The sequence below is a fragment of the Saimiri boliviensis genome, chromosome 1 (genome assembly GCF_048565385.1).
Source record: "Saimiri boliviensis isolate mSaiBol1 chromosome 1, mSaiBol1.pri, whole genome shotgun sequence".
NCBI classification, from domain to species: domain Eukaryota; kingdom Metazoa; phylum Chordata; class Mammalia; order Primates; family Cebidae; genus Saimiri; species Saimiri boliviensis.
Genome location: NC_133449.1, coordinates 39,493,614 through 39,507,369, shown reverse-complemented (window position 1 = coordinate 39,507,369; position 13,756 = coordinate 39,493,614).

The window sequence follows — 13,756 nt, the reverse complement described above, 5'->3', positions numbered from 1 at the left end:
TGGCGTATTGATAGGGATTGCATTGAATGTGTAGATTGCTTTGGGTAGTATGGACATTTTAACAATATTGATTCTCCTAATTCACGAACACGAAATGTTTTTTCATTTTTTGATGTCTTCTTCAATTTTTTTCATCAGTGTTTTGTGTGTGGCTATTGTAAATGGGATTACTTTTTTATTTCCTTTTCACATTGTTCACTGATGACATATAGAAATGCTACTGGTTTTTGCATGTTCATTTTGTATCCTGTAACTTTGCTAAATTTGTTCCTTAGTTATAATAGTTTTCTTGTAGAGTCTTTAGGTTTTTCCAAATATGCAATCATATTATCTGCAATCAAAAAAAATTGACTTCTTCCTTTCCAATTTGAATGCCTTTCTATCTTTCTCTTGTCCGATGCTCCAGCAAGGACTTCCACTACTAATAACAGTGGTGACAATGAGCATCCTTGCTGTACTCCAGATCTTAGAGGAAAGGCTCTTAGTTTCTCCCCATTCAGCATGATGCTAGCTGTGGGTCTGTCATATACGACTTTTATTATGTTGAGGTATAGTCCTTCTATACCCAATTTTTTTGAGGATTTTTATCATGAAAGAGCACTGCTTTATCAAATGCTTTTTCAGCATCTGTGGAAATAATCATATGGTTTTTATCCTTCATTCTGTTGATGTGATACATTATATTGATTGATTTGTGTATGTTGGACCATCTTTGCAATCCCAGGAATAAGTCCCACTTGGTCATGATGAATGATCTTTCTAATGTATTATTGAATTCAGTTTGTTAGTATTTTGTGGAGGATTTCTGCATCAATAATCATCAGACATAATGGTCTGTAATTTTCATTTTTTGACGTGTCTTTGTCTGGTTTTGGTATTAGGGCAATACTGGCCTTGTAGAATGAGTTTGAAAGTAATCCTTTCTCCTCTATTTAGCAGGGAAGTCATCAATTCCTGGGCTTTTCTTTAGTGGGAGGCTTTTTATTATAACTTCAATCATGTTACCTGTTACTGGTCTGTTCAGGCTTTTTATTTTCTTCCTTGTTCAATCTTGGTAGGATCTATGTATCTAGGATTGTGTCCATTTCTTCTAGATTTTCTAATGTATTGGCATATAGCTGCTCATAGTAGCCACTAATGATCCTTTGAATTTCTGCAGCATCAGTTATAATGCCTCCTTTTTCATTTCTGGTTTTATTTGTTTTGATCTTTACTCTTTTTTTCCTTATATAGTCTGGCTAAAGTTTTGTCCATTTTGTTTCACTTTTCAAAAAACCAACTTTTTGTTTCATTGATCCTTTCTATTTTTTTTATTTCGATTTCATTTATTTCTACTCTGATCTTTATTATTTCGTTTATTCTACCAATTTTGGGTTTGGTTTGCTCTTGCTTTTCTAGTTCTTACAGGTGTATTATTAGGTTGTTCATTTAAAGTTTTTTCCTCTTCTTTGAAGTAGGCACTTACAGCTATAAAATTCCCTCTTAGTACTGCCTTTGCTATATCTCATAGGTTTTGTTATGTAGTATTTACATTATTCTTTGTTTCAAGAAATTTTTCAATTTACATTTTAATTTCTTCATTGACCCACTGGTCATTCAGGAGAATATTGTTTAATTTCCATGTATTTATATGTTTTCCAAAATTCCTCTTGTTATTAATTTCTAGTTTTATTCCATTGTGGTCTGAGAAGATCCTTAATATTATTTCAATGGTTTCCATTGTTTTAAGACTGGTTTTGTGACTTAATATGGTCTATCTCTGAGAATCATCCATGTGCTGAGGAAAATAATATGTATTCTGCAGTTCTTGGATGAAATGTTTTGTAATTATCTATTAGATCCATTTGGACTATAGTGCAGATTAAGTCTGATGTCTCTGTTGGTCTTCTGTCTGGATGATCTGTCCAATGTTAAGTGTGAGGTGAAGTTTCCAACTGTTATTATATTGGGGTTTATCCCACTCTTTAGTTTTGATAATATTTGCTTTACATACCTAGGTGCTCCACAGCTGGGAACATATACATTTAAAATAGTTACATTCTGTTGCTGAATCTACCCCTTTATCATTATACAGTGATCTTCTTTGTCTCTTCTTGTAGTTTTTGTCTTGAAATCTATTTTGTCTGATGTAAATACATTGATTCCTACTCTTTTTGTGGTTTCCATTGGCATAGAACATCTATTTCCATCCTTTTATTTTCAGTATACATGTTTCTGTAAAGGTGAAGTGTGTTTCTTCTAAGCAGCAGATTAATGGGTCTTGTTTAATGGCTTCATTCAGCCAGTCTATGTGTTTTGATTAGAGAGTTTGGTCCATTTACATTCAGTATTATTATTGATAAGTAAGGACCTACTCCTGCCATTTTGTTATTTGTTTTCCAGTTGTTTTATGATCTTTTCCTCCTTTTTTTTCTTCCTGTCTTCCTCTAGTGAAGGTCATTTTCTCTGGAGATATGATTTAGTTTCTTGCTTTTTATTTTTTGTGTATCCATTGTATGTTCTCTGTTTTTGGGTTACTACAATGTTTGCAAATACTATCTTATAACCTGTTATTTTAACGTGATAATGACTTAACACTATTTCAATAAACAAACAAAAATAAAACTAATAAAAACTCTATGCCTTAATTTCATCCCCCTGCTTTTTAACTATTTGTTGTTTTTATTTATATGTCTTGAAAAGTTGCTGTGGTTATTATTTTTAATTGATTCATCATTTAGTTTATTTGGATAAGAGCTGTTTACATACCACAATTTACAGTGTTATAATATTCTGTGTTTTTCTTTGTACTTACTATTACCAGTAAATTTTGTACCTTTCCACGATTTCTTATTGCACATTAATGTCCTTTTCTTTCTGATTGAAGTACTCCTGTTAGCATTTCTTATAGGACAGGTCTAGTGTTGATGAAGTCCCTAAGCTTTTGTTTGTCATGGAAAGTTTTTATTTCTACTTCACGTTTGAAGGATATTTTCACTGGATACACTATTCTAGGGTGAAAGGCTTTTTCCTTCAGCACTTTAAATACGTCATGTCACTCTCACCTGGCCTATACAGTTTCCACTGAAAAGTCTGCTGCCAGATGTACTGCAGCCCCATTGTATGTTATTTGTTTCTTTCCTTTTGCTACTTTTAGGGTCCTTTCTTTATCCTCGACCTTTGAGAGCTTGATTATTAAATGCCTTGAGGTATCCTTTTTTGTGGGGGGTTAAATCTGCTTGGTGTTCTATAACCTTCTCTAGGTTAGGGAAGTTCTCTGTTACTATCCTTTTCAATAAACTTTCTACCCATATGTCTTTCTTTATCTCCTCTTTAAGCCCCATAACTCTTAGATTTGTTCTCTTGTAGGCTATTTTCTATATCCTATAGATGTACTTGATTTTTTTAATTCTTTTTCCTTTGTCCCTCTGACTGTGTATTTTCAAATACCCTGTCTTCAAGCTCACCAATTCTTTCTTCTACTTGATCAATTCTGCTGTTAAAGGACTCTGATGCATTCTTCAGTATGTCAATTGCATTTTTCAGCCCAGAGTTTCTGCTTGATTCTTCAACATTATTTCAATCACTTTATTAAATTCATTTGATAGAATTCTAAATTCTTTTCCTGTGTTGTCTTGAATTTCTTTGAGTTTCCTAACACAGTTATTTTCAATTCTCTGTCTGAAAGGTGACATATCTTTGTTTCTCCAGGATTGGCCCCTGGTGCCTTATTTAGTGCATTTGGTGAGGTCATGTTTTCCTAGATGGTGTTGATGGTAGTGGATGTTCTTTGGTGTCTGGGCATTGAGGAATTGGGTATTTATTGTAGTCTTCACTGTCTGGGCTTATTTGTAATGGTTATTGGGAATGTTTTCCAGATATTTGGAAGGACTTGGGTGTTGTGATCTAAGCTGTATCTGCTTTAGGGGACACCCCAAGCCCAGTAACACTGTGGCTCTCACAGACTCGTAGAAGTATTTCCATGACGGTCTTGGACAAGATTCAGGAAAATTCTCTGGGTTACCAGGCGGAGACTCTTGTTCTTGTCCCTTACTTTCTCACAAATAAATGGAGTGTCTCTTTCTTTTCAGAGCCACCTAAAACTGGGGGTGGACTGCCACAAGCACCTCTGTAGCCACCACCACTATGACTGTGCTGGGTCAGACCTCGAGCTAGCACAGGACTGGGTCTCTCCCAAGGCCTGCTATAACCACTCTCTGACCACTGCCTATGTTCGTTCTAGGACCTGGGGCTCTATGGTCAGCTGGCAGCAAAGCCAGCCAGGCCTTTGTCCTTCCCTTCAGGGTGGCAAGGTTCCCCAAACCCCAGGTGGGTCCAGAGGTGCCATCTGGGACTCAGGGACTAGAGTCAAAAACCTTAAAAGTCTACCGTGTTCTATTGTGCTATGGCTGAGCTGTCAGTCAGACCACAAGATAGAGTCCTTCCTGCCCTTCCCTCCCCTTTCCAAAGGTAGAGGAGCTTCACACTGTAGCCACTGCCATTCCAGGCCATGGGGATGCCAGAGTTCTTTTTGATATGCCAGAGCTTTTGCACTGGGTCTTCCTCATCTGTGTGGGCTAATATTCCTTTAATGTCTGAAGTTGCTGTCCTTTGGATGGCATTTTCTGCTTTTATATTCTTTGATGTCCTTGAGGCTTTGGCTACAATACTTGTTGGGTTCATCAATTGGCTTCACTTCCAGATGATTTCAGGGGGCCAAGGCTCAGTTTAGCACTCCTGGGCTGCCTGTTCTAATCCTGCAGGTCTAGTACTAGGCCCATGGCTTTGTTCTCGGGCTCCTTGAGATTAATAACCTGCTGTGCTGTAGGGTCAGAGGTGTCCCCGGTCTGCTGGCAATAGCACTACAATGGGAGGTGGTGGTGAAAGTGCTTCATTGGGGGTGGTGGCAGTGAGGTCGACACTCCTATACATAAGCCAGCAGCAGTGGGGAGAGGGTGTAGCGGGGTCAATGCTCACAGGCATGCCAGTGTTGGTGGGACAGCAGGGTGGTGCACAGGCATGCTTGCTGGTGGTGGCAGCAGGGGTGGCGCAGTGATGGCAAGGTACACGTGTGTCCATCAGTGGACACTGGGTAGTGAGGTTCATATACATGCATGCACCAGTGAAGCAGTGGGGTGTAGATGTAGGTGAGTGTGGGCTGGCAAAGTAGTAGGGGAAGGCCGCAGGTGGGTTGACATAAATGGAGACCCCTCTGCCAGAGCTCTCTGATTGTTAGGTGGAGTCTGCCAGTGACAAAGTTATGGCAGTGGCTGCCAAATGTGCACCAGTTGGGCATCTGAGGCTGTGCTGCCAGCAGGTGGGGCCAGGCAGGGATCCCTGGCCAGGCTGGCAGACAGGAAGGCACTCAGATTAAACCAGCCCCATTCCGTGGGTAAGACTCCCCTGCTACTTCTAGGTTCCACAGTCAACAAAGACCAAAGCCACTTAGAGGAATATGGTATGCCTTGGGGGTTGGGTGTCCCTGGCCATGCTCCACTGCAGTCATTCCTGGGCCAAGCTCTATGGGCTCTGAACAGTCTGGAGTCCTTGCCACCTCTCCAAGCAGCTGTCCCTGTCAGTTCAAATGCCCATGGGGATGACGGGGTCTCCTTCAGCTTGCATTCTGGAGATTCATGGTGGGTGTGAGATGCTTCTCATCTGTTTAACTCACCCCTTCCCCAGGAGTTACTGAAGGCCAGGAACAAGTCCTGGTGCTTCACAGCTTCATGTAGGTTCCCAGCTTCCTCTTTCTTCAGCCCAGGGTCTGTATTCCCACTTCATCTACTCTCAATGCCTTCCTTCCAAAAGTCTGCACTGAGTGTGCTGGTCTTCTTGATGGTCTGGTCTCTTGGTGGGAGATGCCTTTCCTGGCTGTTTCTAGTTGGTCATCTTGGCTCTTCTCTAAAGTTCTAGAATAGAAGTACTTTTAATACCACCAGGCTTATGAAACCAAACTTTGAGTCACCCAAACATGCTTGCAATTCTCGATGCCAGTTGGTCTGTGACTTCAGACCCACCACTGTCTGTGTTTCTGATTCTGATCTTGTCCGTGAGATGGCTACTCTGTTTTCAAGTACAGGAATGATTTTATTGTTCTCTTTTTAAACATGTTATCCTTCATTAGGAATAAAAGAAAAAGAGAAGTGCCTTGAAAACATAGAGCTAATTTTATTAAAAGCCTTTTTTGAGTTCTCATAATACATATTATTGTAGAGTATAATACATATTATTATGGAGTTAGGGCTTAGGATTCAAGTTCCAAAGAAGCTGAATGGAGGAACTACTCCAGCCAACGAGCTCCCATCAGTGGATACTGGCATAAGAAATGAAAGCCATTTGCCATCTCTGTCTCAAGACAAGTATGAATGTGACCAAACCGAGAGTCTCACGTATAAGAATTCACTACAACAAAACAGTAGCCCCATTTAGCAAGACATGACGTTATTGCTGTCGATTATGAAATAATACAGAGTACTTAGTGAGACGAGTCAAAGGCAGAATGTGTTGCTTTTTGTGGTTTGTTTGTTTCACTTGTGAGCCTAAGTAAACCTAATTGAAGTCTACCATAGGGTCGGGAAAAAAAAAAATCAACTTTTAAAACCAAAACAAATCAGTGTCTGTTACAATTATGGCATTCTTTTCAGTCTGGAATGATTTTTTTTCCTCCAGGAACAATAATCTGAGTCAAGGGAACTCAACGCTGTTTAATTTCTCTTGTTCCAGCAGCTTTCTCTGCACTATTTTCCCCATCCCTCACGTGGCATTCATTATCCAGGACGTTCAGGATCACATGAGCAGTTTCCATTATCAACCAATGGGATTTCTGAAAATGGCGGCAGCACTGCACATCAGTCTCTAGTCTTTGACTGGTACTCACTGGTAACTCATTGTCATAAAACATTTTATCTGCTGCCTCCTAGCTTTGGGGCCACACTTCCTAGAAACTCTATTATTTTAGAGATATTTTCATCAACTCTACTGTTTTATTAAATAAATCACAAAATCTCCCTTCATGTATTTTCTTTCTAAAATTGCCATTATAAACTTTTAAAATCTTGTATTGCCTCGTTTCAAAATTTTATGTCATAAGCCAGGCAAGAATTTTTGAATTATATCTTCCATGCTAGAGATAGAAAATGTGTAACACATCCAAACAGAATGTAATTCTATTTGGAGATTCTGATCATTTGGTTTTTGCCTTCACTGGGGATCAAGGTTTCGCCTGCTATCAAACTGCCCATGTGTTTATATATAACAATACCAAGAGAGGGTATCTTTAACAGCAAAACTTTATGAAGACAAAAGGAATGCTTTGGCTGACTTAATTCATATTTGCCAGTGAAAATTATATACAATTTGCTATGCATAGTTATAAATAACAATGTATAGAGTTTAGCAACTGGTAATGAACTTTGACTGTCAGAACTAAGGGAGATGTGGTAGTCTTCATTCAACCTCTGTGTGGCTGTCCTTCATTGCCCTTTCCCTAAATGGTCTTATTTCAGAGTCCCTGTTACTGCCAAGCATCATTTGTAGGCTCCTATATTGACCCTGGGAGACCACAAAATGCTGCAGTGCTCTCACCCTCTCTTTCTCTCCCTCCCTCCACACCCAGAGCCTGCTGTCTGCATACGAGTTTCACTGCAATTCTGAGATACCCCTGAGTGCTGTGGCATTGGAGATACAGTGGGAGCACTGCCTTCTGCTAGTAAGGTAGCGACAAGTGGATTCTACTTTTGCCCTGTATTGTGATACTTTTTTGTGCAATTTCAACACACACCCTTCGATCTCCTCATAAAAGTAATTTAGGAGTATTCAGGGCATTATTATCATTATTATTATTATTCAAGTACCCTCATGCCCAGTCGTTGGACTGGAGGTGTCATTTGACAGTTGTGGAGGACTTTCAATTGATCTATGTCTTGACCTTTCTGAAATATCCTGAATGTTATGGCAGAATCTTGGCCTCAAAATTAAGCTGAATGTCATCAGTGCTAACCTGTGAGGATCTTCATGGCCCTCTCTAGCCACAGGGAATGTGTAGTCACAAGAAATGGAGATTCACCAATTCAAATTGTATAAAAGAAAACTGACGATTTGGTTGAAGTCTACCTACCTTTACATTTTACCTCTTTCACAAACCCCAATCTTTCATCCTACTAACATTAATCTTCCTTCTTGGAGCTGCTAACATACATTGCCACTTGGCTATACACTGAACAATACACTCTGCTATTAGTTTGTGCCTTAACCCTGACACTGTAATTCTTCACTGAGAACCAGTGCTCCCCAATACTTGTGAATCCTTCTTAGCATCTATCCTACATCTAGACACATGTCACATTCTCACTAAATACTATGGCTTGATAGCAGAGCACTCAAGATTCACTGTCATTCTAAGAACTCAGGCAATTGGGGGATATCCTTTGTATATCAGCCTCCCAAAACAAAGCTGGCATGACACAGAAACAAACTCTGTCAAGCAGAGCCATTGTCAAGCCTTTCTTTGCTCAATGACAAGCTCTAAATGGACTAGGTATAAAACGGAAGTTGAAAAGTAACCAGCCAGTCATGCTCCTGATCCCACTACTAGTTGCAGTCATGCCTGGTCTGCAGGTGCCACCTCAGTTGATATTGGTATTAAGTACAGAGCAAACATGTATAATAAGTCTCAGAGTGCTTGTCACACTGCCACTGCCAACTTCCCCATTAAAATGCCAACATTTTGCATCACCCTTGAATTTCCTCCAGTCAGTCCATCTATGAGTCTTATTCAGAAGCCTGCATCATGGTAGATGTCCAAGCCACAGCACCCATTGCTTTGTTTTTTAGGTGAAGAAAGTCTAACTCAGGGTCATTTTCTTTCTTTTTCATATTATTTTGCAACTGCTTAAAAGTAAATGAGATGTGGAGCCCATGATGATAAAGCCTCTATTAGACCTGTGACAGACAGGAAGAGAAATCTATGTGGCCTGCTGTGCCAAGAAAGCATGAAACTCATTCTTTTCCCTTCTGAAATAATTGGTTTCCACATTGACATTTATATCTGAGGGTGCATTATGCCTGCAGACCACATAAGGCCACGTTCTTGCTCATTTGGGAGTGCATGTCCCCTTCGAGAAAGCAGAAGACAGTACTAAACAAAGAATAAAAATAATATCATCAGTTACATCCAAAAAAGGAGGTTAGTAGTACAATCAAGAAGAGACCTTGAAGTCAAGCTTGACATAGCATGCCGAAATCTGTCTCGTGAGTTATGGTTTTGCCATATAAGCCTTCCCTATAGCGCTTTCCCATCATGATGCTTCTCCTCCTGTTTGTCCTAACCTGACCAATGGGACTTTATCTCTGGGCTAGACAACTTAACAGGTACAAATAACCACTCAACATATCTTCTGAAACTCCACTTTCACCTTGTTATGGCTTCCGTCAAAACCCTCTAGAGCTTCTTTAATTAGACACAGGATAAAGTATGACTTCAGTTATGTCACATCTAAAGCTTGCAGAAACTACCTTTTGTATTTGCTGCTTTGCCTCCTAAGCAAGGTTTTCATTTCAATTAATAGGACTCCCCAGAAATGCCCAATACTTACATGCCTTTAAGCTTTGCTCCCTCTGTTTCTGTCTAAATGGAATGCTCTCCTCCCTAATCATCTAAATTGTATTTTTCCTTCAAGGTCCAGCCTGAAGTCTAAGCCTGAGAGGATGTAGGTTCTGGAAGGGATTGTTTTATCAACAAGAATACAGAGACCTAGAACAGCGAAATGGTTTATCAAATAAGCATGTCACTGCTAGGTAGTGTCTAACAGACACTCAGTCTAGGTCTCCTGGGTCTTCTTAGCCGTGCTACCTCTCCAGTGTGTGCGTGTGTGTGTGTGTGTGTGTGTGTGTGTGTGTGTGAAGGGAATTGCTATAAAGGCCCCATCTGTCTTATCAAAAGTCTGCCTTTACTCAGGTAAAACCAAAGGAAGAATTCAATATGCAAGAGCTTTGAGCTTATCGATCACACTTGGAGAAAAAGTCTTGTATCCTCCTGTCACACACCCAACTTGATTCTTGTCCCCTGTGTTTACAAGGATGTCCATTGAGACTGTCTCCCAGTCTCCTTGTCCCCCTCTTACTTCTTGGACTGGGAAGCAGATTTGAATTTTTCACACTGACACACTCTTGAATCTGGTTTTATACTCACAATGTCCTTTTATACTTCAAATAACTCTCCTGCATAGTCAACTGAAGACTCAGAGACTCAGCCACGGTTTGCTTCACAAGCCGTAGCCTGGTATTCCAGGACCCTTTTCATGGATGGGGGCTAAGAAGGAGGAGGCAGTTTCATTTGTTTTCCTACACAACCTTGTGGCAAAAATAATTGCTAGTTCCAACCCCCAAACAAAGTGCCATTATTAAACAAGATCTCCCCTTTAACGAATCTACAGCTGCTTCTATCTATAAAAATGCCCTTTAAAGTCTAAGTAACATCTCTTTAATATCAAAACATTAAGCCAATTCCAACATAAAAGTTATACTGTCATTTATTTATTCAGTCTGCAGACATTGCTTGGTAAGCATATAAAGTAACTCATGAATCCCCTATAATAATTGTGTAGCCTTTAGATGTATGTACAGATTCAGAATGATACCATTCATTTGACAACTACTGGCCAAAAGTGAGGATTGTCTTGAATTGCTTTATCATTCATTTAAAAGTAAACTATATAGCGAGCAGGATCTCATTTGTATTGTTCAGTTTTATCCCTAGGACCTAGAACCATGAGTGTCAAATAGTAGGTATGAATTAGGTAATGGTTAAATCTTATGTACATTTACATAACTTAATTTTTTCATGTACATATTCATGGTTTCTTTCTTCAGAGTGTATGTTATTAGAACACGGTGCTATTTTATTCTTTGCAGGCTCCAAAGCATCCAGCATTTGTAACTGCCAACAGGTTCTGCTTGCCCGCTGCCGAGACAGAGCCAATTTATCAAGACAGGGGAACTGTGATAAAGAGTTTAACTCATGCAGAGCTGGCTACATGGGAGACCAGGGTTTTATTATTACTCAAATCAATCTCCCTGAATATCCAGGGATCAGGGTCTTTGAGGATAATTTGGTGGGTAAAGGGTCAGGAAGTGGGAAGTGCTGATTGTTCAGGTCAGAGATGAAACCATAGGTGGTCAAAGTGGGTTTCTCTTGCTATCTTCTGTTCTTGGATGGGATCTCAGAACTGGTTAAGCCAGATAACTGGGCTTTGTGGCATGTACTGGTGCATCAGAATGCAGGGTGTGCAAAATATCTCAAGCATGGACCTTGGGTTTTACAACAGTGATGCTATCCCCAGGAGCAATTTGGGGAGGTTCGGGATCTTGCAGCCTCCAGCTACATGAGTCCTAAGCCATCATTTCTAATCTTTCAGCTAATTTGTTAGTTCCACAAAGGCTGACTGTTCCAGGCAAGAAGAATGGCTTGTTTGGGAAACAGAGTATCACTCTGTCACCCAGGCTAGAGTGCAGATGTGCATATCGGCTCACTGCAACCTCTGCCTCCCAGGTTCAAGCAATTCTCCTGCCTCAGCCTCCCATGTAGCTGGGACTACAAGGACACGCCACCACATCTGGCTAAATTTTTTTGTATTTTAGCAGAGACGCAGTTTCACCATGTTGCCCAGGCTGGTCTCGAACTCCTGAACTCAGGCAATCCATTTGCTTTGGCCTCCCAAAATTCTAGGATTACAGGTGTGAGCCACCATGCCCAGCCAAGAATGGGGTTTATTTCAGGAAAGGGCTATCATCTTTGTTTCAAAGTTAAACTATAAACTAAGTTCCTCCCAAAGTTAGTTCGGCCTATGCCCTGGAATGAACAAAAACAGCTTGGAGGTTAGAAACAAGATGGAATCAGTTAGATCAGATCTCTTTCACTGTTGTAAGTTTCTGTTATAATTTTTACAAAAGTGGTTTCACATTATGAAGTAGCTGTTCCTTAAATATTTGAAAATTTCCCAAATTTTATTCTATGACAGCTCTTCTGGGAAATGTTACTAAGGTATGGGGTGAAATAAAGCATTCAGTGGTAAAACAAGTTGGTGAAATGAATCTCTGTCTTAAAGATTCACAATGCATATTAGCATATTAAAGACCTTAAGAAGTCCTGCATTGAGGAAAGCTAGTTTTCTTTGTGCAACCAATTTTTATCAAACTTGAGCATAATATTCCTTTTAGTATGGTATATCCATTAATTTCTTACAGAAAAATGTTCCATGATTTATCTACCAGCTTGAAAATGAGGTCCTTCAACTCTATGTCTCTATACATACGTAGGATATTCACATAATAATACTGTAGAAAGGAAGTAGTTCAGGCGCCAAAAGAACCAAGTCCCAGTCCTAGTTCTCTGTGAACTAACGTGATTAGGGCAAATCATTTTATGATAGGTTGTTTCAAGTAAGACTTCTGCCAAGGAAAGTTGCTAAGAAATGAGAAAACCAGTAGTGAATTGTTAAATGTTAACATCAAAAGCCCTGACGACCTTTGGAATCTGAATTCCTAGTTGTCTTAACTTCCCTTGGAGCTTACAATATCATTAACTCACATTTCAAAACTCAACTTAATATTGCAATAAGAAAGGATCTGCCATAGAAAGAATATAAGCTAATTGGTGTTGATTAGATAGGTCATCATGGTAGAAGTGCCTCTCAATACTCATTAATTCTCCTCCTTTTGCTCAGCCTTCCTTGGAGCTAACACAGCTATGATTAAGTTCTGGCTAGTAAAATGCAAATGGGAATGTTATGTAGCATGCAGGAATCTTAACTGGCATGTACCCTTTGCCCCTTTTCTTCCTTGTACCTTCCTCTATCTAACTCCTTGGCATATGAATATGATGACGAGTTCACGTGGACAAAGTCTATGCCCTAGAGACAGTGTCTTAGTGAACAGGAAAGAGGATGGCCCCTGACGACATTGTGGACAGAGCCACGATAGCAACCCCCAACTGCCAACTCTCAGACTTTTTTTTTTTTTTAGAGAAAAAGAACTTTCTATCTTAAGCCACTGGTATTTGGGGTTTTTCTGTTATTCTCAGCTGAACCTAATCTTTAATACAGAATTTGATACCTGGAAGTGGTGAACTACCTGTTCCCAAACCTAAAATAAATGGCATTGACCTAGTGCAGACCTACTGCGAGACAGTGAAAAAGAGAGTGTTATATTTTGGTGCTTCTTGACTATGAAGGTGACACACTCAGCCTGCAGATCAAGTTGGAAAGTTACAAGCTCTGTAATGGATGTTGTTTCTCCCTGCAGTTTGGAGGCTTGCAAGACTGAAAAGCTAACTGCTTTTATATTCCAAATTGGAACAATGATAAGCAGACTTCAAAGCTACTGCCTTAACAAGAGGTGACTGATGCTCGGCCATATAAAGATCAAATAAAGGTCACAAAATCCTACTGGTAGATACCACTCTGAGAGTCTTGCCTTCCCACCCAAGCCCATTGTTCCAAACCATGTCCAAGCATGAAATTGAAGAGGAAGAGAAAGGAGGGGAAGGGCAAAGCACAGAGACCAGTAAGTAACAAACCAGTCTTCAACCTCAAAATTATGTCTAGACTTTAGCATTATGTCTAGACCTTATCTATGGCTACTTGCACATAGAGCTGCTTGAAAATTTACTAAATGTTCATAAGAATTTTATAGTCAAAGAACCACAAGCCAGCCAGCCTTAATAAATACCTCACCAAAGACAATGTACAGATGAAAAATGAGCATACAAGAAGATGGTTAA